This window comes from Equus przewalskii, chromosome 3 (genome assembly GCF_037783145.1).
Source record: "Equus przewalskii isolate Varuska chromosome 3, EquPr2, whole genome shotgun sequence".
NCBI lineage: Eukaryota > Metazoa > Chordata > Mammalia > Perissodactyla > Equidae > Equus > Equus przewalskii.
In genome coordinates this window covers 72,549,029-72,573,491 of record NC_091833.1, presented here as the reverse complement: position 1 = coordinate 72,573,491, position 24,463 = coordinate 72,549,029, and positions in this window count along the sequence as shown.

Genomic DNA, 24,463 nt, shown 5'->3' with positions numbered 1-24,463 from the left:
GATGTGAATATGTGTGTTCTTGAAACCTTTGCAGTTGCTCATTGTCATCTCTTTTCTTTCTTGATTTTCCTTTATCCAAACCCCATCACTCTACCAGTCCTGGCAAGGTCACAGATGTTTCACAGACTGAGAAACACTGGGAAACAGGGCTATATAGAAACACTAGTGTGGAGGAAAACAAAAACACACCCTGAGGAGGAGGACTGTCTTGTCTTGACAAGATGGTGGCAGCACAAATTGGTTCTGCTTATCTTAAAAGAACAATTCTATCAGTGTTCTAGAATAGTGCTCTGTCTCTGCATGGTATTAGCATATTATTTTGTGACAATATCCATGTTGGTGCTGCTGTACAGTAATTAAATGTTGGAAGTTCTAGATGTTTTTACCAAATTATACAGTATTCCACAAATTTGCAAATAGTATGAAATATATTTCTGTGTGGATTAAACTGAGCAGCATCTCTCCAGGATCTTGTTTTGGTTAACTTTTTGCCTCAATTCGAGTGATAGTTTTTCCTTGCTTTATCTTTCCTGGGACGGCTATTTTATCCTGGGAAGACAACTAAGAAATGGATCACACAGTCTTTTATTTTGGAAGATATGACAATCACCCTAAATTCCTAATTCTGTACAAATGAAGAGGAGAGCTCTCGGAAACATATTTATCTCTTTAGAAGCATGAGTTACCAGGTGAGAGATAAACAAATACAATTTTTTGAAAACCCAGAGCAGATTCAGAACACAATAATTTGCTTAAACTTAGAGCCTCTTCTTCCTGTATCTTTAATGGTTAATTCACTGGTTCGCTATAAGAAAGACTGAACAATTTGTCTGTATGAAGAACTGTATTAGATGCCAAAGGTAAGAGACTTTACCTTTCAAAAGCTTACAGCCTCCAAGGCAGAAAGGCAATAACACAGATTACTGTAACATAAGATATAATATGGAAGTAGACACTAAAAATATTTTTTAAGTGATATAAAAATGATTAAAGAAAACAAATCCATCCACTTGAGTAGAATCATGAAAAGCGAACCGAAATGGGTCTGTAAATGTTGATAGAATCAGGCTATCTACAAATAAGTGGTATAAAGCATTCCAAACAGAATTGAATGAAAAAAATCTTAGAAGCAGTAAAGGGTAGAGCACGCTTGTTCTACTGTGAGCCAGACACTGAGCTTAGCGCTGACAATACAATGATCAATATTAAGGAGTTTCTACCTGATGGAGTTCACAGTCTGGTAATGATCTGGGAAGAACAAGGAGGGAAGTTTTGCCAGTAAGACTGGTATCACCCAACGGAGTGACAAAGTAAAGGATATTGAAAGCCAGGAAGAGGATGCTATTCAATGAAATGCTGGGATGTGTGTGTGCACGTGCATGTGTATGTGTGTGTGTGTGTGTGTGTGTATACCCTCTTTAAGCAAGTGAAAGACATAATCATAATTGTGATTTAGGAAGATTAATTTGGTAGAAATAAACAATGTGGAGTTGGTACAACAAAAGTAATGAGGCTAAGGAAGAGTTTACTTTGGCATATCAAGTTGATTCTTTTTTTTTTTTTTAAGTAAGGTTTTACGTTTTATCTCTCTCCCCTTTAATCTTTGTGGGTTTTGTTTTTTTGTTTTTTATTTTTTAACGGGAGATGGATGAAGGTGAGCGGGGTCTCTTGCTCTTTCTTCACTCGCCACCTGCTTGGGTTTCTCTTATCATATACCTTACACGCCCTGTCTGCTGCTTCTCACTGTTTGCTTCTGCATCCATTGTTTTTCTGTAATCTCCTTTGTCCCTGATACCAGTCCCAAGCACTCAAAAGCTGGTTGAATATATTGCTGCTCACTTTCAAACTCTGATCTTTAAGTTCTTATATGGATGTATGTTTCACTCAGGTTGGCAGTTCGATTTATTATAAGCAGAGCTTATACTGACAGAATCATATATTCAGGTCTTTTCATTTTAAAAAATATAAAAGAAAAGGAACTCTGGTGCCTCAGATAAAAGGGCTGCCCAATTATAAGGTGCATAGGACCAGATGTATGAGTGTGGAGGAAAAGGATCAGAAATCATAGTAGATAAGATGACAATGGGTCACCAGTGTGGGACTACAGTTAAGAAAGGGAATATGATAGTGGGATACACGAGCACAATCATAAAATGTAAGAGCCATAAGGTACTCAGCATTAATCAGTCACTATAGTTCTGGGCTTAGCACCAAAAGGAGTGTGATGACAGGGCCTGCCTAAAGCACAATTGCAGGGTAAGTGAATTTGGCTTCAGCAGCTGTCGCCCAATCTTTTCCACAACCTGCTTTTCCCACTGATGCCCACCCCTCCAGGCAGTTAGCACTCAATACTGCCACATGCGGCCCACCAGCCTGGCACTATCCCATATCCCCATACCGTCCAGGCCTTTGCCTCGCTTTCCACCTCCTCAAAATTGAGATCAGGGTCCCAGAGCTCTGATAAACTACTTTGGAAAAGGAGAGGAATTGTGTTTAATTTTTTTTTAAAAAAACTTCTGTTTCTTTTTTTTTTTTTCTAAGTATGCTTTTTGGTGGAGAAGATTGGCCCTGAGCTAACATCTGTTGCGAATCTGCCTCTTCTTTTTTTCTTTTTCTCCCCAAAGCCCCCGTACGTAGTTGTAGGTCACCCTAGTTGTAGGTCATTCCAGTTCTTCTATGTGGAACACCTGCCTCAGCATGGCCTGATGAGCCGTGCAAAGGTCCACACCCAGGATCCAAGCCGTAGAACCCCAGGTGGCCAAAGCAGAGTGCACAAACATAGCCACTTGGCCATGGGGCCAGCCCCTTCAAGGGAAAGCTTGGAACAATAAGATTTAAACCCTATGTAATGACTTTGCAATGATGTAATTTCAGACAGTACAGCATATAGTATAGAAATATATTGGGGGGCTGGCCTGGTGGCGCAGTGGTTAAGTTTGCACAGTCCGCTTCTTGGTGGCCTAGGGTTCGCCGGTTGGGATCCCAGGTGCAAACATGGCACCGCTTGCAAGCCATGCTGTGGTAGGTGTCTCACACATAAAGTAGAGGAAGTTGGGCATGAATGTTAGCTCAGGGCCAGTCTTCTTCAGCAAAAAGAGGAGGACTGGCAGTAGGTAGCTCAGGGCTAATCTTCCTCAAAAAGAAAAAAAAGACAGAAAGAAAAAAGAAAAAGAAATATGTTGGGGTGGGGAGATGTAGTAAGGAAGGCTCTATATTTTCTTGTTTTGTAAAAAAGAGTTAAACCTAAACCACATTATCCATGCAACTATCTACCATAATACATAAATCTGGCATATAATATTTTAGAATTGCTTTAGGTAATTAAATGGGTAAAAAAATAACACCATTCATTTAATTCCAAAAGTGCTCTGCACTTTTTCTTGCTAAATTTCAGTCTACTTGTTTCTGACCAGTTCTTCAAGTTAATAAGGATAATTTAAATTCAGATTGTACTCTGCAGATACTATATCAACTATCCTGTAGTCCTATATTATGTGTCATAAGCAAATTATACATATGTATATATATTCATATTTTCTCCAGTTTGAAATTCAGATCATTCACTAAAATAGTTTAAAACATTAAAACAAATTAGAAAGCAGCTGGTCTCACTCACTCCTTTTTTCTAGACTGGAAAACTGGACTGTGTATTGAAACTTAAAGCCAAACCTCTCAAAACTTTTCTACATACTTCAGAATACATAAAAGTCTTCGGAAAGATATTTTGGAAGTTTTGATTCAATAGGATGATTTCCAAAACATCAAAAGAAACAGCTGAAGAATAAGTCCTTTTAAATCCATGATCTTTAACAAGGGTTACTATTTAAAGCAAATCATCACAAATAATATGCTTACATTATATTTTCTTACTAGAGTCAAAAATCTGCCCTCTAAATATGCACATTTATTCATTCATCCATTATACAATTTTTTTAATGTGTCTATATCACAGTATAAACAAGTCTCTGTTTGCTTTCACAGAATTTAAATTCTAGTTGAAGGGAAAAGATAACAAATAAAACAATATCAGATGAGGATAGGTGCCATGAAGAAAATAAAACATGGTGACAGCACAGTGAGTAGAGGAGGTGATAACACTTCAGATAGAAGGGCAGCAAAGGCCACTTTGAGGAGATGACCTTTGAGCTGAGACTCGAGTTCCGTCAAGCATCTAGCCATGCAAAGATCTGAAGGAGGAGCATTTCAGGCTCAAGGAGGAGGAATTTCCAAGCCCCTAAGGTAGGAACCAGCTAGAAGACTTGAAGAAAAGAACGAAGGTTGATGTAGCCGTAGTCTAGAGATTGAGGAGGCAGGAGAAAGGCAATCTGCCAGAAACAGGTACAGGCCAAATGTGGTAATTTGCAGGCCTTGGTAAAGAACTCAGATTTGTTTCTGAGTCAAAGCAGAAGCTATCAGAGAGGGAAATTACTTTTTTGGGGCGGGGGGTTGGGGGGTTGATGAGGAAGATTGGCCCTGAGCTAACATCTGTGCCAATCTTCCTCTATTTTGGTTGTGGGATGCCGCCACAGCATGGCTTGATGAGCGGTGCTAGGTTCTCACCCAGGATCTAAACCTGCAAACCCTCGGTGACCAAGGCGGAGCACCAAACTTAACCACTATGCCACTGGGCCAGTCTCTACTTTTTTTTAAAGATGATTCTAGCCTGTCTGTGAGGGATAGATTGCAGGCGGGACAGGAGTGTAGTAACAGGGACCACTGGTGAGGCTGTTGCAGTTCTCAGAGACAGTGTTTGGGAGGTTCAGGTTAGGGCAGTAGCAATTAGGCTGGGGAAAAATGAAAAAATCAGGCCATATTTTGGTAGCAGAGCAAACAGAACTTGTTTCATAGTAGATGGGGAGGGGAGAGGAAAGGGAAGAGTCAAGTTTAATTCTAAATCCCAGTCAAGCAGTGGAATTTATATTTTTGTGGAAACAGCAACAAATTAAAAATTAAAGCAGGATGCGTATTAAAGTCACTTATTAGACTAAATCCCGGGCCAGGCCTGATGGTCTATTGGTTAAAGTCTGTCCACACCACCTCCGCAATCCAGGTTCATTTCCCAGTCACGGAATGACACCACTCGTCTGTCCATAGCCAAACTGTGGCAGCGGCTCACGTAGAAGAACTAGAATGACTTACAACCAGGATATACAACCGTGCACTGGGGCTTGGGGAGAAGGAAAAAAATGAGGAAGATTAGCAACAGATCTTAACTCAGGGTGTATTCTTCCTATTGGAAACAAAAATCTTTTTTCAATGCAATAAAATTCAATTCAAAAATATTTGCTAAGAGCCTACTATGTGCAAAGCACTTTAATAAGACTTACAGATAATACAAAGGATGCCATTCCTGCTCTCAGCGACTACTAAAAATAGAAGACATACAATTAGCCAGAGAATTAATTTTTAGATAATGCTTTCAAATCAAGTAAAACACTTATTGAATGCCTACCATGAGCACAGCACTGCTAAGAATAAAAGGCAGTTATACACAGATGAACAAAATGTGCCATTGACAGCAAGTAATTTAGAATCTAAATGAAAAACATAATTTCTCCTGGAATTAGCTACCAGAGATTATAAAATATACATCTGTCCATTCTATCTTCAATAAGTTGGGAATCATCATTACATCACTTTTGAAATCCATCTGTGTACTTGCCCAGTGGCACCTAGTAGTCATATTCCTTTCCCTTTTTATATCAGGGCTCAGCAAAACACGCTGACAGGACTCTAGCAATCAGCACATTGTTTTTCTTATCGTCATACTTTGCTTGGCTCATGCTGTTTTAGGTGGAGAAGCTGCACTTCTAAATTAAAAGGCTATGTACTCACAGCGAGTGGGTTCTGATGACCTAAATGATTGACGGGAGAGTAATTTGCTATGCCATCTGAACTCTGAGTGTGCAGAGTGGAGTTCTGCATGAGGAACAGCTCTCTGCTTTTCTGTGCATTCATGCGCCGGGATTTCCCATTCCACATAATTAGTCACTTTATATTAAAATAATTAATAAGAAAGGGTTTTAGTATCTCGCGTGTTGCTAATGGTGTGTTGCCACTAGCATTAAAATGCTTCAAATGTATCTTTGGAATATAAAAGTGTTTCAACCCAGTATCATGCTTTCTCAGGGCTGGGTAGGAGAATAGTGACAGAGGGATTGTGTTTTTCAAGATGACTGAAATTACCTCATGTGCTACTTATAATTGTAGGTGTTAAATGCCAATAGTCTGTTTTCATTTCTAAGGGAAGTTTTGTATTATGTCAAAGCCAATGGTATGTTTATATTCATGAGATTTGTGGCAAAGGTTGGTAGAAATGCTCAAGGAGTGGAATTTTTACATATGGAAGCAATTGAAGGGCAAAACACAGAATCATAGAGGCAAAATCTACTCTCAGGGACACTGCACACAGCTGATTTCTCTCTGAGTTCAGATGAGTACCTAAAGGCTGGATCTGGCCCTCATAGTGATAAAAATAACATGTTCTCATACTTATGATGATAGACACCTGTTATTTAGACAATTTCTACCAACAGCAAAAAAATAAAAAGCAAAAATCCTCATTGCCAGCATTTCCCTACTCACAGCTGCTTCCTTTCCATACTAATCACAGCAAAGCAGACAGCCCTCTCAAAATTGACCAGAGAATGCAGATGGAAATAAAAATCTTCACTAGAGCATCTGAATATGATAACTGTCTGGCAACAGTGCTTAGGAAAAAGGAGAAAATTTAAAAGAAGAAATTAAGCTGAAATGGAACCAGAAAGAGGTAAAGAAAAAGTTTAACATATTACAAATTGGTAAGTCCATCTTCAGATTCAAGTGTCCTATGTGTGTATGAATATAAAGTAAAAGATATCTGAGCAGATTTGTCTGTTTATCTTTTTCAAGGTGATACTACTTTATTCACTTAACATTTAGAAGCTCCTATCGTGAGAAAGGAGAAATTATTTCTCCTTGTTAGATAGGATTGGGCTTCATGGAAATGATGGCATTTGTCCTCGGTCTTAAAGAAAACGCAAAATCTTTGAGTGGGAGAAAGATGGAAGATGACAATGTTGAACTCACAGCCCTTTGTATCCTGTGGACAAGTAAAATTGATCCTATTTGGGGGAATGTCTCAACCAGGTTTGGGGAAGCTGCTTTCTAGACTCACGGTTGGTCCCTTCTGCCAATAGAGCTGATCCATTCCTGACATCCATTGGCCGATTCTCCAGCTGCACTTGCTTCCGGGATTATCTAGAGCTGTGCCTTGTGGTTTAACATTGGGCAACTCAGAATTCTCCTGCCTTTCCTGAAACTGCCTGAGTTGACCTTAAAACAAAGCAGGTGCTCAGATATTCTGCTGTAATCCACTTTTCATACATGCCTCAGCCAGCATATGAGAATTTTCAACACTGTGGTGTCAAAGCTCACAAATTGGCTATCTTCCAGAACCCAGTTATTGTTTGCATTGATCTTGTCCTGTCACTTGATATTCACCAAAGTGTAAAGAACCTGGTGTCGCGAAAACAGAGACAATGAGAGAAAATAACCGCTTTGTGGATGTTTTGCTTAACATGGGTTTCTGAGTATTTATAAAGGTAACTAGCAAACTAGAAGTTTCTATACAAATGTAAAAGAGTAGTTGCAGTAACAGTATCATGCTGTTGGCCTTCCAAAGGACACACTGACCTTGAGTCAATTTTCAGTCTCATTTTCAGTGATGGTACCATTAGACAATACACGTGTCTCTACACGGTGTTTGTATGACTCATACCTAAACCCTGCCAGCCACGGGTGGAGTTGGGTTGCTGCAACTTCTAAGCACATTTGACTCACTGAGAACGAACTTACTAAGGTTGTAGTTGACAATATCAGCATAGATGCTATCTTAACTAGACCACTCTCTGACATCAGTGAAGGGAGAAAGAGCTATGTGTTGGTTCCAGTTACAAGCGCACAGAATGTCAAAGGGATCTTAGACACCATCTGGCTGGTAGGTCCCAACATGCAGCTTCACCAGTTTTCTAAAAATTATGAGAGAAATTGGACATTTTCTATACAATAATACAGCACATGGACACAAAAGTTTCTCTGATTCTGATTGGCATTATATAAATGTAATAGAGGAAAACAGTAGTAAATAAATCTTTTGTGAATCGTTGTAATCACTTAACTAATTTAATAACAATTGCTTTGGAAACAAATCAAGTTGCTAATTTTTTTAAAAATCTCCTACTTATCTCCCGTCTTGCCCTCTTCCTAATCCATTCTCCATGATGCTAACGTTATGCCATTTCTCAAAAATCAAACCTGATTAAGAGCTTTCTTATTTATACATCCCTTTACAGATTCTCATTCGCCTGAGGGACAAAGCCCAAACTCCTTACCAGAGCACACAAGACATTCAGTGTCCAAGCCCAGCCTACCTTTTTAGCTCCATTCTCATCTAGCCTCTCGTTTCCTTCTACCCACTCATCCACCCACTCTTCTCAACCTCAAACCATATAGAACTGCATGACTTACAGTTCCTCCAAAATGCCAGGATATTTCATGCTGCCTTGCCTTTGCATACACTGCCTCTGCTGCCAGGCGTGCTGTTTCCATCTTTGTTTGCCTAACAAACAAACACCTACTCATCTTTCAAAATTCAGCTCAAGCGTTATCTTTTCTATGAAGAGTTTCCAGATCCTTCCCTCTTGGATGTCCACCCCAGGAGAATTTTCACTCTCCCATTTATGGTGTACGTATCACGGTACGTTTAGCACAAGGCACACGCCCTCACTTGCAAGTCTGCTCTTGCACTCCCACTCTATTCTACCCTACTCCCCACCACTGTCCTGATTGTTCTAAGGTCAGGAAATGTACCATAATTATCTTAGGACCCGGAGTACTAGCACCCTGCCATTCAGTGTTTGTGGAAGGAAGGAAGAAGGTAGAGAGGGAGAGATGGAAGGAAGCAAAGCCAGAAAGTCCTATTAACTCTACTCAAAAATATGTTTCACATCTAACTGCTACCACCCTCATCGGAGCCACTCTCATTTGGACTTCTGCATCAGCCTCTCTTTCTGGTCTTTTTGCTTCCAATTTTGCCTAGCTTGGTCTATTCTCCATACAGCTGATAAGAGTAATCTTTCTAAAAAGTATGTCAGGTTATATTACTTCTCTGATAAAAAATTCTAAGCCTTCACTTAAAAAAAAAAAATCACACGTCATCTTACCACTCCAATCTCTTCTTGCATGGCGCTTCTCCTAATCCAGTACCACCCTCCACACTGTTCGTATTCCTATCTCACCAAGACATCAAAGTTTTCCTGTCTCAGGACCTTTGCATTTAATGTGTCAAGCGTATTCTTCCCCAGATCTTCACATGGCTGCCTCCTTCACGTCATTCAGAGACGAGTTCAGATATAACTTCCTAACTCCCACTCATGGCTGGTGAAAATGCATAATGGTACAGCTACTTTAGACAACAGTTCGGTAGTTTCTTACAAAGCTGAACTTAATCTTACACGTGATTCAGCAATATCGCTGCTATTTACCCAAATGAATTGAAAGATTTATGTCCACACAAAAGTCTGAATATGGATATTTATAGTGGCTTTATTCATAATTACCAAAGACTGGAAGCCACTAAAATGCCTTTCCAAAGATAAATGGATAAACAAACTGTGGTACATCCATATAATGGAATATTATTCAGCAATAAAAAGAAATGAAGTATCAAACAACACAAAACATGGAGGCACCATAAATTCATATTGCTTAGCAAAAGAAGCCAGTCTGAAAAAGCTACAACTCTATGATCCCAATTATATGACATTCTGGAAAAGGTAAAACTAGAGAGACTGTGAAATAATCAGTGGCTGCCAGGGGTTTGGGGCAATGAGGGAAAGGATTAATATGTGGAGTATAGGGGTTTTTTAGGCTGTGAAGTTACTTTGTATGATATTGTAATGATGGATCTACAACATTATGTATTTCACAAAATCCGTAGAAGCATACAACACAAAGAGTGAACCCTAATGTAAACTATGGACTTTAGTTAATAATAATGTATCAACATTGGCTCATCAATTGTAACAAATATATCACACCAATGAGAGAGGTTAATAATAAGTGACACTGTACTGTCTGCTCAATTTTCTGTAAACCTAAAACTTCTCTATAAAATAAAGTCTATTAATTTTTTAAATCTTACTAGCATTCATACAAAAAAGAAATATATATATATATATATATATATATATATATATATATAACTTCCTAAAAGAAGTCCTTCTTGACCACTCTGGTATAGCTTCAAGGTAGTCTCAATCTCATTCTGAATATTACAATTGTCTAAATGGAATTTATCACTATTTAAGATTTTCTCTTATTTGTTCATTTTTTTATTGCCTATGTCCCCCACTAGTGGAATAAAGAACTTTGTCTTCTTCAACACTCCATTCCCAGGGCTTAGAAAAAGTCAGGGAGCATACTGCATCAGTAGGCTCTTAATACATATTTGCTGAAAGGAGACGAGAAAAATATCAAGACATTGATATAGTTTTTATCTTCCCCTGGTTCATTTACTCTATCATTTTCCTAGATGACCATTTCACAATTTCTCTCTCCTCAAATCTATACTTCCTCCCCAAAATTGCCAGTGTCTCCCTTTGCTCCCAATGCCTAAGATCTATGCTCCACCCTTCTCTGCTCCTCTGCCATCTGGAAACTGACTCCTAAAAATGTTTCACCTAGGGAGCCTGCTGCCTGGTTTCCCAGAGTTTGCAGTGGGATCCTTTGGCAGGATGCAAAGGGGAAGAGAAAGAGGTTATGATAATTCCTTCCTGCTCCCTGCCTGCTGTCACTGCGGATCTGCCAGGCACTGGAGCTTCCAAATTCACAGCTTCAGAAGGGCAGCTCCTCCTCTTACCACGGTTTCCTTCACTTTCCCCTTTAGGCAGAGTAGTGAAATAGCTTTCTGTTGGTGTTGGTCTCTTTTGTGATTTCTTTAACTCTTCTAAAACATTAGTAAGACTCTTGAACCAACAAAGTTAGATTCTATTTCCTGATGTTCCCAGTCTAATACATCCACCCTAAGCTGGTGATATTGCTTTCCACTTTACTAAGAAAATTGGGACACTTAAAAGAGAATTCCCAAGACTTGCCCCACCACCTATCTACCTATCGACTGCCATCTGTTTCAAAATCCTCTGCCCTCCTGCCCGACACTCTAGAACTGTCTTTCCAATATTACAGCCACTAACCACATGTGGCCATTGAGCACTTGAATGTGGCTAGTGCGACTGAGAAAGTAAATGTTTAAGTTTAGTTAATATAAATTTAAATTTATAATTTATAAATTTATAATTAAATACTCAATTCAGTTACTGGCAAATTTTAAGTACGTTTGGAACACTTGTGTATATAAACCTACTTTTTGAACAGTATGTTTTTTGGAATCTAAATACAAATCAGGTATTTCTGATGAAAATTTAGTGACCAAATTAATATGTTCTATTGATATAAAATACATACAGGATTTTAAATATCTAGTACAAAATAAAGAATATAAAATTGGTCACTACTAATTTCGTGTTAATGCATGTTGAAATGGTAGTATTTTGGGTATATTAGATAAATAAATGTATTATCAAAGTAATTCACTTGTTTATTTTTACTTAGTTAAATGTGACTACTAGAAAAAAGTAAATTACATATATGGCTCACAATTCTCTTTCTATTTCACAGCAGAGCTCCAGATCTACTCTCCGTGCCCCTAATTTAAGTCAATCTCTCGCTTGTTCACTAGCTCACATCCCTCTCACCTACTCAAATACACCGCTTTTGCAATTCTCCCTTCTCTCTCCAAAATCATCGATTTCTCCTTTCAATTGGATCCTTCCCATCCACACACAGACATGCTATTATTTTTCACCTTCGAAAAAATTATCTTTACCCCATTTCAAACACTGTTTCGCTACTCCCTTTGGCATCAAAATACCCTGAAAGTGTGGTCGATATTCATGGTCTCCAATCCTACTCCTTCCATTCTTTCTTAAACCAGCTAACTCCTCCACTGAAACTGCTCTTATCAAGGTTACCAATCACTTCTACATTTCTCACCCATTGGTCTATAGTTCTTCATGTTAGTTATCTTACCGAATCAATTAAAAAGTTATTACTTCCTTCTTCCTTGATATACTTTCTTCCTTCTAGTTTCCAGGACATCATACTCTTTTGCTTTTCCTCTGGTATCCCTGATTCTTCCTTTTTGGTCTTTTTTAATTATCTTTCCTCAGTTTCCAAATCTCTTAGCATTGGAGTGCTGCAGGATTCAGTCCTTGGTCTTAGTCTGTCTCTCTACTTTCATTCCTTGGGTGATTTATATCCAGTCTTGCAGCTTTACATAGCCTCTGTTTGCCAATGATTCTAAAATTTATACTTCAAGACCAGAAATAAGTTTGAATTCCAACTCATATTTCTTAATACCTCCTTGACATCTTGAACATAACTTTTCTAAAACTGAACTTCAGCCTTTCTGATCTCCATCCTTTGAGTTGTTTGGGACAAAAATTTCAATCCTCCCTGCCTTCTCTCTTTCTCTATTCACAACAGCACATCAGTTAGGAAATCCTACTGGCTGCGTCTTCAAAATATGTCAAGAATCTGACCACTTTTCACCACCTCCACGTTACCATGGTGGTCCAAGTCCCTGTCACCTCTTACATGGATTATTGTTACAGCTTCATAAGTATTATCTCTGTTTCATCCTTTGCCCCCAACAGTCTATTCTTAACACAACCAAAGTAACAGCAACCAAAGTAAGCACAACAACAAGGAAATCAGACCTTGTCTTTCCTCTGCTCAGGCAAGTTGAATGATTTATCATTTCATCTAGAGTAAAAACCAAACTCTTAAGAAGGGCCAACAGACCCTTGCATGATATGGCCAAGATAATGCTACAACCACATCTCCTATTTGCATTTTCTCCCTCCACCTCAGACACACCAGCCTCTAAGTTCCTTCTGGAGAACACCAGGCATTCTCCCTTCTGGGGCCTTTGCAATGGCTGTTCCCTCTTCCTGGAACCATTTTCCTCCAGATATCCATGTGCTACTTGCTTTACATCTTTGCTCAGAAATCACCTTTCCTGCTAAACCTGATCTGACCTCCTATTTTAAATTGTGACACTCTCCCCAAATCCTATCCCCCTTATCTGCTGGTTTTTGTTATCATCTCCTAGCAGTTACTGCCTTCTTACCTTCCTATATGATATACTTATTTTTATACTTTTTTTTTTATTTCCCACTCCACCTGTATGTACATTCCAAAAGGGCAGAGGTTGTGTTTATTTCCTGTCTACCTAAAACAGTGCCTGGCACATGGGAGATATTCAAAAAGTATTTCTTGGGGCAGGCCCGGTGGCGCAGCAGTTAAGTTTGCATGTTCTGCTTTGGCATCCCGGGGTTTGCTGGTTCAGATGCCAGGTGCAGACATGGCACCACTTGGCAAGCCATGCTGTGGTAGGTGTCCCACATATAAAGTAGAGGAAGATAGGCACAGATGTTAGCTCAGGGCCAGTGTTCCTTAGGAAAAAAGAGGAGGATTGGCAGCAGATGTTAGCTCAGGGCTAATCTCCCCCCCCCCCAAAAAAAAAGTATTTCTTGAATGATATATCAGCTCAACTCCTTCATTCAGTCTTAATTTTTCATTCTTATTGGCCATGTTTTCCAACGCAATCAAGGGCCTAAGTTCTAGTTCAAGAAAAAGTACATTCCAGACTCATCCTGCTTAGCCTTAGAGGTGCCTGAAAGTCCCGGTACCCAGGGATCATGGTATGAAGATAGTGGTGCCGTTTAAGTGTAGGACGATATAAGACAGGTGATCTGCTGAGGAGTTGCAGCCTAACAGTTATTCTGAAGCCTGACAAGTCGGCAACAGCAGCTCTTCATGAAACCGAGGCTTTCACTACAGAAGATACTTAAAAGCTGCCTCTGACTTCTGCTAGTAAAGAAATGAAACAGAAGCATAGAACGCCCCAACTAGAAGAGCCTGGGGATCATTTGGTGCAATTTCCTCCTGCAGCTGTTCAGTAGCAGAGCTTGAACTCAGGGTCCTTGTCTCCCTATCAAAGGTCATTGGGATACCCATTATCCTATACTGCCTCTATTATGTGCACATGTATCCTTATATGCACAAACAGGAATTATAAATGCAGGTTGTTGTTAACTGACAAGAAGCTTGTGTTTGTTTATAATGCAGTTATGAAGAAACTGCACATTTTCTCCTGGAAAAAAATAATATTATGCCTCTAGGCAAGCAAGCCCATATAAGTGTATTTTACCTAGAACTTAATCAAAGTGTAATATTAATAGTATTTCAGCACCTAACCACCATTTGTAGAAGCACCTTATGGAAAAGAGTGCACAAGGTTTTAATTCATTGTACTGAATACACCTCAGTGCCAGTTCCATCAACAGGAAAATCCCTCAAAAAAGTTCCTGCCAGGGTCCAGCCTGGTGGTGCAGTGGTTAAGTTTGGACATTCCTCTTCTGCGGCCTGGGGTTCGCCACTTCGGATCCTAGGTGTGGACCTACTCACAGTTTGTCAAGCCATTCTGTGGCAGGCATCCCACATATAAAGTAGAGGAAGATGGGCATGGATGTTAGCTTAGGGCCAATAGTCCTCAGAAAAAAAGAGGAGGATTGGTGGCAGTTGATAGCTTAGGGCTAATCTTCCTCAAAAGAAAAAAAAAAAGCTCCTGCTGTTTCTCCACAGTGAAGAGAGATCACATACAACAGCACAGTAGCTAGAGTGGAAAGTGCAGTACTTCCTGATAGTTGGAAAAACAGAATTTAATGGATTAACTGTCAAGGTATGATTATTGATAGAGTAATGGTTATAGGTATCATACTTAAGGCTTTAAATAAATGCTAAAATTCTGCTTAAGTTAATCCCAATATTGAGTATATAATACACTCATTCTCTACTATTTCACCTTTTGTATATATGGTGGGCAGAATGTTGAGCCCCTGACTCACGTCCCCATCCTCATCCCCAGACCCTGTGAACATGGTATATTACACGGCAAAAGAGACTTTGCAGAGGTGACCAGGGTTAAGGATCTTGAGACGAGAGATCATCCCAGATTATTCAAGTGGGCCCAATATAATCAGCAGTCCTTAAAAGAGGAGAACTTTTCCCAGCCTTAGTCAGAGAGGGAGATGAGACTATGGAAGGAAGTTCAGAGAATTGAGATGTGAAAAGGACTCTACCCATGAATGCTGGCTTTGAAGATGTTGGAGGGGGGCCACAAGCTGAAGAATGCAGGTGGCCTCTAGAAGCCAGAAAAGAGCCTCCAGAAAGAACCACAGCCTTGCCAATCCCCTGGTTTTAGCCCAGGGAGACCCGTGTCAGACTTCTGAACTATGGGACGGTAAGATAATAAATTTGGATTGTTTTAAGCCACTAAGTATATGGTCATTTGTTACAACAGTAATAGAAAACCAATATTATATTCATTTAGAAATATTTTTCTCATTAACTATAGCCCAGATATCAACTGGGATCTCTCTGCCTCTTAGAATCAAGATCACAAATGCAAATTCCCAGTCCACTGATTGTAAGAACCAGTCCTTCCCCCAAATTTGAATGGGCTGCAAGGCTAGGGGTGGTTCTCATGGTTTTTTCCACTTCTGTGCCTATTACGATAATTCAGTATAGGAACCATTTCATCGTTTCTCTCATGCGCCCTCTTCTTATACGGCATAGACTCAAGTGGAATTTAGTTGTCCTGTATTTCCACCAAATTATTTGTGTGCATAAGATTTTACTGAAGACAGAAAATTTGTGCTACAGAAAAACCACATAAAAACAAATGTTTTTCCAAAAATTTCCTTTATCTTTTCTTCAACTGAAATTTCAGAACTTAATCCTGTTGTTATTCCCACAACCCCTACTGCAGAGTAGTTTGTGGCCTTTTCTCCTACTGAACCTTACAAGCCTCGAGTTTTGGCTCTCTTCTCGCAACCCCAGTGGCTTATCAAGGGTTTTCTCTAAACAAAACATTTATTCCCCTAAGGGCTGCAAGTAAGATAATTCATTTGTCATGCTTCCACATAAGCCTCAACTATTTAACACATCCCCTTCTATAATCTATGTAAGGAAATATTCTCCCTTCCCCACTCTTCCTCACCTATATACAATAAGACAAATATTTTATGGCTATCAATCAAACCAGATGACCGTTAAATTCTAATGGAATCATGACCACCTTTCTCATGAAACAGTAAATAAAAAAGAAATGTTCAACTCTGAGCTGATTATTGATTTCCTGATGTTTTAACTTCACATACAAAAAGTAAATAAAACTATATTAATCCCCAATATAAAATTATACAGCATTTGGTTTACAAAGCAACCCATCACTGATTTACAGGAAAAAGAGGGAGTTTTCTTCGCTATTAACTATGTGCCAAGTACTTTGCAGGTTTTATCTAATTTAATCAACACAATGAATAGACAGTATCAAATAGTATTTGATACCATAAGCCAGAACAGCACATGTATTTTCTCATTTATTTTTCCATAAATCTAATATCCCCATAATATGGATAAAGAATGTAAGGCATAGAAAGGTTAAGTAATTTTACCAGTGGCAAAAAAGTGATGAAGCCAAGATTCATGTCCTGGAATGCTTTATCCAAAGATAATCTTTCTAGCCTGTAGGCTATAATACTGTACAGTCAAGTTACAGAAAAGAACCTTAAGTTCCAAGAATTCAGACAACTTCTGTAGCGTTCCACAACTAATGGACCCAGGGCTAACTTTCCCAGCTCAGTCCACACAGCACACCAGATTTCATGCACTTTCCAAATCTACATGGGTTAAGCAACCTGCAACCCCAAATAGACAAAAATTTGACTGAAAGATAATTACATTAACTCATTTTTTTCCTCCTCGGTTTTAATACTAAGATATCCAAAACAAATATGATATAAAATAACATTTTGGGGAGGCGTAATTTTACAGAAAGATTAAAAACTTTTTAGTGAAAAAGACTCAATTTCATATTTAACACTTACAGAGAATATTTCTCCAAGAAGGCACAAGAAAATGAAGAAGTTTTGGCTTTCAGAAAACAAAAGTGTGGCTGAGAGATCGAGGTAAAAGAAGACATTTTTCACTAAATACACTTTATAGCTTTAGAGTTTTCTATAATAGTGTATTAATTACTGAAAAAATTAACTTTTAAAGATATGTTTAATGTAAAGTGCCTAGCATTGTAAATGCACAGAATAGGTCTTCCTTTCTTTTTAAAGAAACTGTTTATTTTCTGTCAGTCTTATTTCCATTTTCTGTCAGCCTTATTTCCATGTTCTGTTTAAGAGTCTGTAGAATAATAGCTTAAAACCACTCAGCGGTTGTTCTGCCCACTCAGTGGCCTGGTCGGTGGGAGCTGCAGTCCAGTCTTCAGTAGAGAACTTCTAGAAAGGCACAGAGGGCATCTACATGTCTTTGGACCAGTCTGTGACCTCAGTTGAGTACAGTAATGTGCCGCATAACAGACCACATGCGTGAAAATGGCCCCATAAGATTAGAACCATGTAGCCTATGTGTGTAGTAGGCTATTCCATCTAGGTTTGTGTAAGTACACTCTGTGATGTTTGCACAGCGACGAAATCGTCTAATGACACACTTCTCAGGACATATGCCCATCATTAAAAGGTGCATGACTGTATCAGTAAATTCGGGAGCTGGAGCAGTCCATTCACCCTAAATTTCCTCCTTGGCCACAGCCTTTTCAGCAGTGGCCTGCTCTTCCTCTCAATCCCTTCAGGATCTCTGTAGAAGTAGAGGTCAGGTGTAACCTCCCGTGGGTGCTCACAGGAGACAGTACCGCACATGCACAGAACATCCCGGGCCAGCATCCGTCACATCAGACCCATAGAGTGAGCTCCCTTGTTGTTGTACAAGATGAAAATGTTCACATGGTGCAGAAGAGGGTATGTGTTACACAGCAGTGGTAGGCAGGTTAACATAAGATGCCTCTGTGTGAGGCTGGTGGTCAGACCTGGGATCAGTAACCACTGGAAGTTGGGGCTCTCAGAAGACTGCCGGGATCTGGTTAGTAAAGCTTCCAGAGTGGAGCAGCCTGCAATAGGAGTGGCTCTAGTGGCCCCAGCAAACTTTAGCACAGCTCGCCGGCCAGTATTCCTGAAGGATATGACACTGACATCAGCCAGATTTTCATGGCAACAATGGCAGGAGATGACAGCAGAAGCTTCTCTCAGGTTATTTTCAGATTTATGATGTAGATGCCACCATTTTTCCTTTTGTAGAGGTACTGTTCCATTTGGAAGTCAAGGTTGGTGCCACCTAAGTGGGTTCCTGCTGCAAGGAATTTGAGGGCATTCTCCTCCTTCGGTTGCAGAACATCAGCGGCTCTTGACGTTGTGAAAGTTTCCCTCTAATTCACAACAGGAACCTGGAACAACACTGTATGGACGCTTGTCTGGGTAATAGAGAAAGCTCCTCTATTTATTCGAAGATGGGAAACACCTCCAATATTAACAGGACACAAAATTCCTGAGAAAGAATTATTTTAGAGCCAAATAGTGCCCTCACTCCACAGATGCTGCTGTGTAATAAAAGTATAGTTTCCAATAGTTTTATTTCTATACTTTAAAAAAGAGGCAACTTCTTAGGAACAGAGTTAAGAATGTAAAAGATACACTGGATCTTTTTTTTTAATTTCAATTTTTTTTATTGAGTTAGTGATAGGTTACAATCTTGTGAAATTTCAGTTGTACATTATTGTTTGTCAGTCGTGTTGTAGGTACGCCCCTTCAGCCTTTGTGCCCACCCCCCACCCCACCTTTCCCCTGGTAGCCACTAATCTGTTCTCTTTGTCTACATTTTTAAATTCCTCATATGAGTGGAGTCATACAGAGATTGTCCTTCTCTAACTGGCTTATTTCACTTAACATAATTCCCACAATGTCCATCCATGTTGTTGCAAATGGGACAATTTTGTTCTGTTCTACGGCTGAGTAGTATTCCATTGTATATATATACCACATCTTCTTTATCCAATCATCTGTTGATGGGCACTTAGGTTGTTTCTGTGTCTTGGCTATGGTAAATAATGCTGCAATAAACATTGGGGTGCATAGGACTTTTGGAATTGCTGACTTCAAGCTCTTTGGGTAGATACCCAGTAGTGGGATAGTTGGGTCGTATGGTAGTTCTATTTTTAAATTTTTGAGGAATCTCCATACTGTTTTCCATAGTGGCTGCACCAGTTTGCATTCCCACCAGCAGTGTATGAGGGTTCCTTTTTCTCCACAACCTCTCCAACATTTGTTACTATTAGTTTTAGATATTTTTGTCATTCTAATGGGTGTAAGGTGATATCTTAGTGTCGTTTTGATCGGCATTTCCCTGATGATCAGCGGTGATGAGCATCTTTTCATGTGCCTATTGACCATCCGTATCAAAGACACACTGGATCTTTTTTAAGGAACCATACTAAACTTGACTTGGCTTAATAGAACTAGCTCACAAAATTCATGGAACAAGAAATGTTTTCACTGTAGACAAATTAATTCAGAACTTCAAGTTTTAAGTTGTATATTTCATCTATAAAATTTTGCAGCGCCTATAAAAACACTAACCAAAATAAAACAAAACGCTGAAAAAACAAAAATCCAGGTTTAGCATATCCAATTATCACTAGATTTTTCACACACACAAAATGAAAAATTGCTGTAATTGTCAGGATATTTATAAGAGACATTTGCTGAGTGTTTGGTTCTTAGAACAGATTTTCTCCAATCTGGGAGCAAAAAGTGGTTAAGGTAGAAAAGCAGAGTAATAGGGGATCATTTGGCTCATTACAAAAAAAATAAATCACTGCTTCTACTTCACAAAGTTGAGTTAGAGGTACTTTCAGAAAGAAAGCAGAAAACATAAAGATTATACTGCTTTGAAAAAATTTTCAAAGAGAGTACATGTCTATAAAGTCCTTGAAAAAAACAAAGATCGTTTTAATAATATAAAATATAAAACAAAGAGTTTAATGATATTTATTAGTTATATAGCATGTGGCCAATCACCCTAATTATGAAATAACCAATCCACATTGACTCCTACAGCGACAGTCTCTTCAAAGACTAGGCAGCATCCAGGGTTTTTGCTTATTTGACAAATGTTTCCTGAATATTTTCTAAGTGTCAGGTGTTATGCCAAGTGCTGTGAGTGACAGAATAACACACCGTATCTGGTCCCTGACCACAATCACCCACAAAATAAGAAAAGGACATTATTTTCGCTGACATACAACTGTTAAAATCTGGTGGGACAGATAAGACATATAAAATATAAAATAATAAAAGACACCATGTGGAAATGAGTATGTGTAATGAGTACAACAAATACTCCTCAATAGATGCTCCAAAGAAGGATGTGGCTAGATAAAGAGAGATAAAGAGAGAAAGCTTATTGGAGGACAAGGCGTGAGACAAAGCATCAGTCTCACCATGGCCTCATCAGCTAGTCCTTCTTGTGATGTGAAGGAAAAACCTTAGGCTTCAGAGTATGCTCTGGCTGAGTTTGAATGCTAGTTCTGTTATCCATGCCTATGCAAAAGTGGGTAAATTTCTTATCCTCTGTGAACCCACTTCCTTATTTGTAAAGTAGGAGTAAAGGGTATCCATATGCCTTTTAATACTTTTTTTAGGGATACCACCTTCCTCACTTTATCACTCCTTAACCCTTAGCAGTCTGGTTTCATCCCACTGCTTATCACTGGGCTCAGCACTGCAACAGGCACCCCTCAATGACCACCATATGGTTATTACATCCACCTGAGGTCTTTTGACCATGCTCTTAATCTCTCTGCTGCCTTTGACTCCCTCTATTAATCACTCCTTAAAACCCTTTCCTCCCAGGTCCTAACCATGGTCAGAATTTCTGAAGCTGAAACATCTTACATAGCACAAACAGCAGAAACTTCTCAGGAAGGGAGTAAATACAGGTTTGCATCAGTCTCTCAAAAATAGGAATAACCACTAGCACCAGGTCCATCATTCCCCTGAAACACTAGCCAAGAGGGAAGGATAGTTTCTGGTAGCTAGGTTCCCTAAGGAAATCTATTTTTTTTCTTGTCCTGAATGTATATCGTTAAACAATCTCATTCCACAAATGATGGAAGGTTGCTAAGTCCTGGAGAATTCTTAGAGGGAATGATTCTACCAGTCTGTCTACGATTCAAAACATCTATCCTTCCTACAGAACCAGATGCCTTTTATCAAGCATGGTATCTCTGGGAAATATAACTCAAAATTTCCTTTAACTACATGTTGAGTGAGCTTGGCCTCAAAGCAAACATGATGAAAAAAAGCATGGCCAGTGGGCAAGAGGAAGAAACTAAGACCATAAAAAAGAGATAACTGAAAACAAGTGACATTTCCTTAGGGCAGGACTCTGAAGGGAAACCCACAGAGCAGCCCCCAAAGAGCCCATGGTTTGTTTCAATCACCACCAAAAAGTGAGGAACATTAACCAGGCAAATGGGGACACAAAACAAAAGCAGGCAAGACTTGAAATCAGGTCTATCATAGGGCCCTCGTATCAGGCTATTGAGCCATTTAGAAGATACCAAACAGTGAATGACTACAGCAGGAACAAGATACAGTTTCTTATGATACGGCAACACCAAAAGCTAATCAAAGTGTTAGACTTCTTTTTAAGTAAACGGTTTAGGACAAGATTTAACTCCTGGATAAAATTAGTATTTACCAGTACAGGAAGGCAGAACTGATGAGCCCTATATGGAAGGTATAGACTGAGTAGACATGTAGGTCCAAGAAATTCATTTTAGGGAAATCAGATTCTGATTGAATAATATCAAAATGATTTCCAGACCCTACCACATTGGTGGGATCAAAACAACAAATGCATTCCCGGTATACATCAACATGAATCCAGGAACTACACAAGGATGAATCTTCACATAGAGGGCAGGGAAGACCACAGCTGAGCAGGAAGGGAAGAGGCAGAAATTGCCATCAGCCCACATATATAACAAAACCTGTCCTTAGTCTGTGTCAACAAGATCCTTTGTATCGCATAAACCTAAATCCAGAGGAAGAGAGAAAGTAACAGCGGTGAAATATAGAAAATTCAAGATGTCCATCATCTCTATATTTTTCCCACTACAGATTTTTTTTTTTATGAACTAGGTTTAGCCATTTAGTTTTTGTCCCTAAATACATCAAGATCATTCCAGATTTTTACTACTGATATTTCTAAGTCATATTATTTTTATCTCTCTTGTTAGCAGGCCGTTTTATTCAGAAATATTGATAGTGAACAATTTGTACTTTCAAAGATAAATTCATAGCGTTAACACTAAACTATCCAGTACAGTTCTCTTTAAAATACAAATGAATTACGTATTACTTTTCATTTTGTAATTTAGAAAGTTAAATCATGAAAAAAAGTTAAACGTGGAACCATCTCTGCCTCTTGAGCCCTTAATTCTGAAACTTTAAGTTAGCTGGACCCCCTTGAACTATCAAATTGTTGGCTTCTGAAGAGGAGTATCCATTGTCGATTGTGGTCATCCTTCTGGATTCTTCTTGCTTTGATCATATTCCTCCCGATTCTTTGTCCCTGCTCTATTTTACTTCTATTACCTCATTTCCACACCTTAAAGTTTAGCATTTGGTCTCTACATCTTGATCTTTGCTTTATCTTCAGGGATTTTTGACAGATACTCACTCCATCACCCCCTCCCCCCGCCACCTCCCAACCCCTCCCATGGCTCAACTCAGATACATCAGATCATCCTTGTCATGGACTGAATGTTAATGTCCCCCATCATTCACATACTGAAACCCTAACCCTCCAGTATCTCTGTATTTAGAGTAAAGAAGTAATTAAGGTTAAATGAGGTCGTAAAGGTAGGGCCTGTTCCGACAGGATTAGCGTCCTTTTAAGAAGAAACAAAAGAGAGCTCTCTGCCCACACTCAAATGAAGGGACATGTGCAGACATAGTCGCCATCTGCAAGCCAGGAAGAGAGCTCTCTCCAAAAACTGACCCTTCCAGACCTTGATCTAGGACTTCTATCCTCCAGAGCTGTGAGAAAATGAATTCCCATTGTTTAAGCCCCCCAGTCTATGGTATTTGTTATGGCAGCCTGAGCTAACTAAGACAGTCCCAGATTTGAAACCCCACACGTAGACTCCTCACTGTGATACCACAATCTCCCCAATAAGCTCCTGTGAAGCAAATTGGGCCGGGGGGGGGGGGATTCACAGACCAAACACAACTCAAAAACCATTGAAATACATGTATTTTATGTATTACTAAAGGATGCCAGATTTGGAGGGAAAAGCAATGCAAAAATCTATAATTAAAAAGTGAGAGTTTGCCCTCCTTCAACACACCAGTCAGGAGTTAACACTGTTAATAGTGTGATGTTTACGTCTCTAGACATATTTTTGAAAGTCAAGAACTAAGTAAAGTGGCTTTTAATAGTTTCTGCGTTCTTATATTTATAAGAATCATTAGAAGTGCTGTTTTACAATATGGATTGTGATTCAGCTTCAGAAATTCTGATTCAGTAGATCGGGGGTGTGATGTAGGAATCTGCATTTCAAGCATCGAAGTAATTCTGATGATGTACTCCAAGACCACATTTGGTCAAGCCTTACTTTCAATATTCTAGCTATTGGTTCTGTGTTGTTATTAGTATTACTACATATTTTAATGTTGTTCAGTTACGTGCGCTTTTACCATTTCTCAAAAATGTATTCATTTTATGACTTTCATAATATATTATTTGTGTAACAGTCTCCAAACATTTATGTTTCCCTTCAGAAAAATAGAAAGTTGTATTTTAATTGAGCTGTGAACTTGGATGCAGGCCTATTAGAACACACAGGAAAAGGTGTTTCTCTGTTTCATTTTCCTTTTTATTAGTTTACAGTCACCAATTACTCATTTATTCCCACATTTTATGGTTGAATTAATGTGATCCCATAATCTCAAGGTATTCATAAAGACAGAGAGATTAGGCAAAATAAAAGACAACCAAATGTGCTTTTTTCTCCTCTGATGAAATTTAAACTAGAGCTATTGAAGTTCATTGTAAACTGCCAGTGATAAAGAAAAAACTCACTAGAAATTCATTTTATTGACGAGGAATAGACAAATAAGAAACACCATGCTCCCTTGTAGTAACCATTAACACTTCTAAAGCAATTAAAAAATAGTCCATTAAAGACTACAGGTGATTTGTAATGTGAGTTGGACATTGTTGTCATTGGGGTCAGTCAAGGCAGATTTTCATTCGATTACCTACACATCTTGCCTCCCCAAGGATGCTTGAAGGAGTCATCTGTACCAAACTCTTCAGTGATTTTTAACTTGAAGTTCATTAGCTCAATGGCAGATTGATGTATTGTACTTAAAATACACTCAAA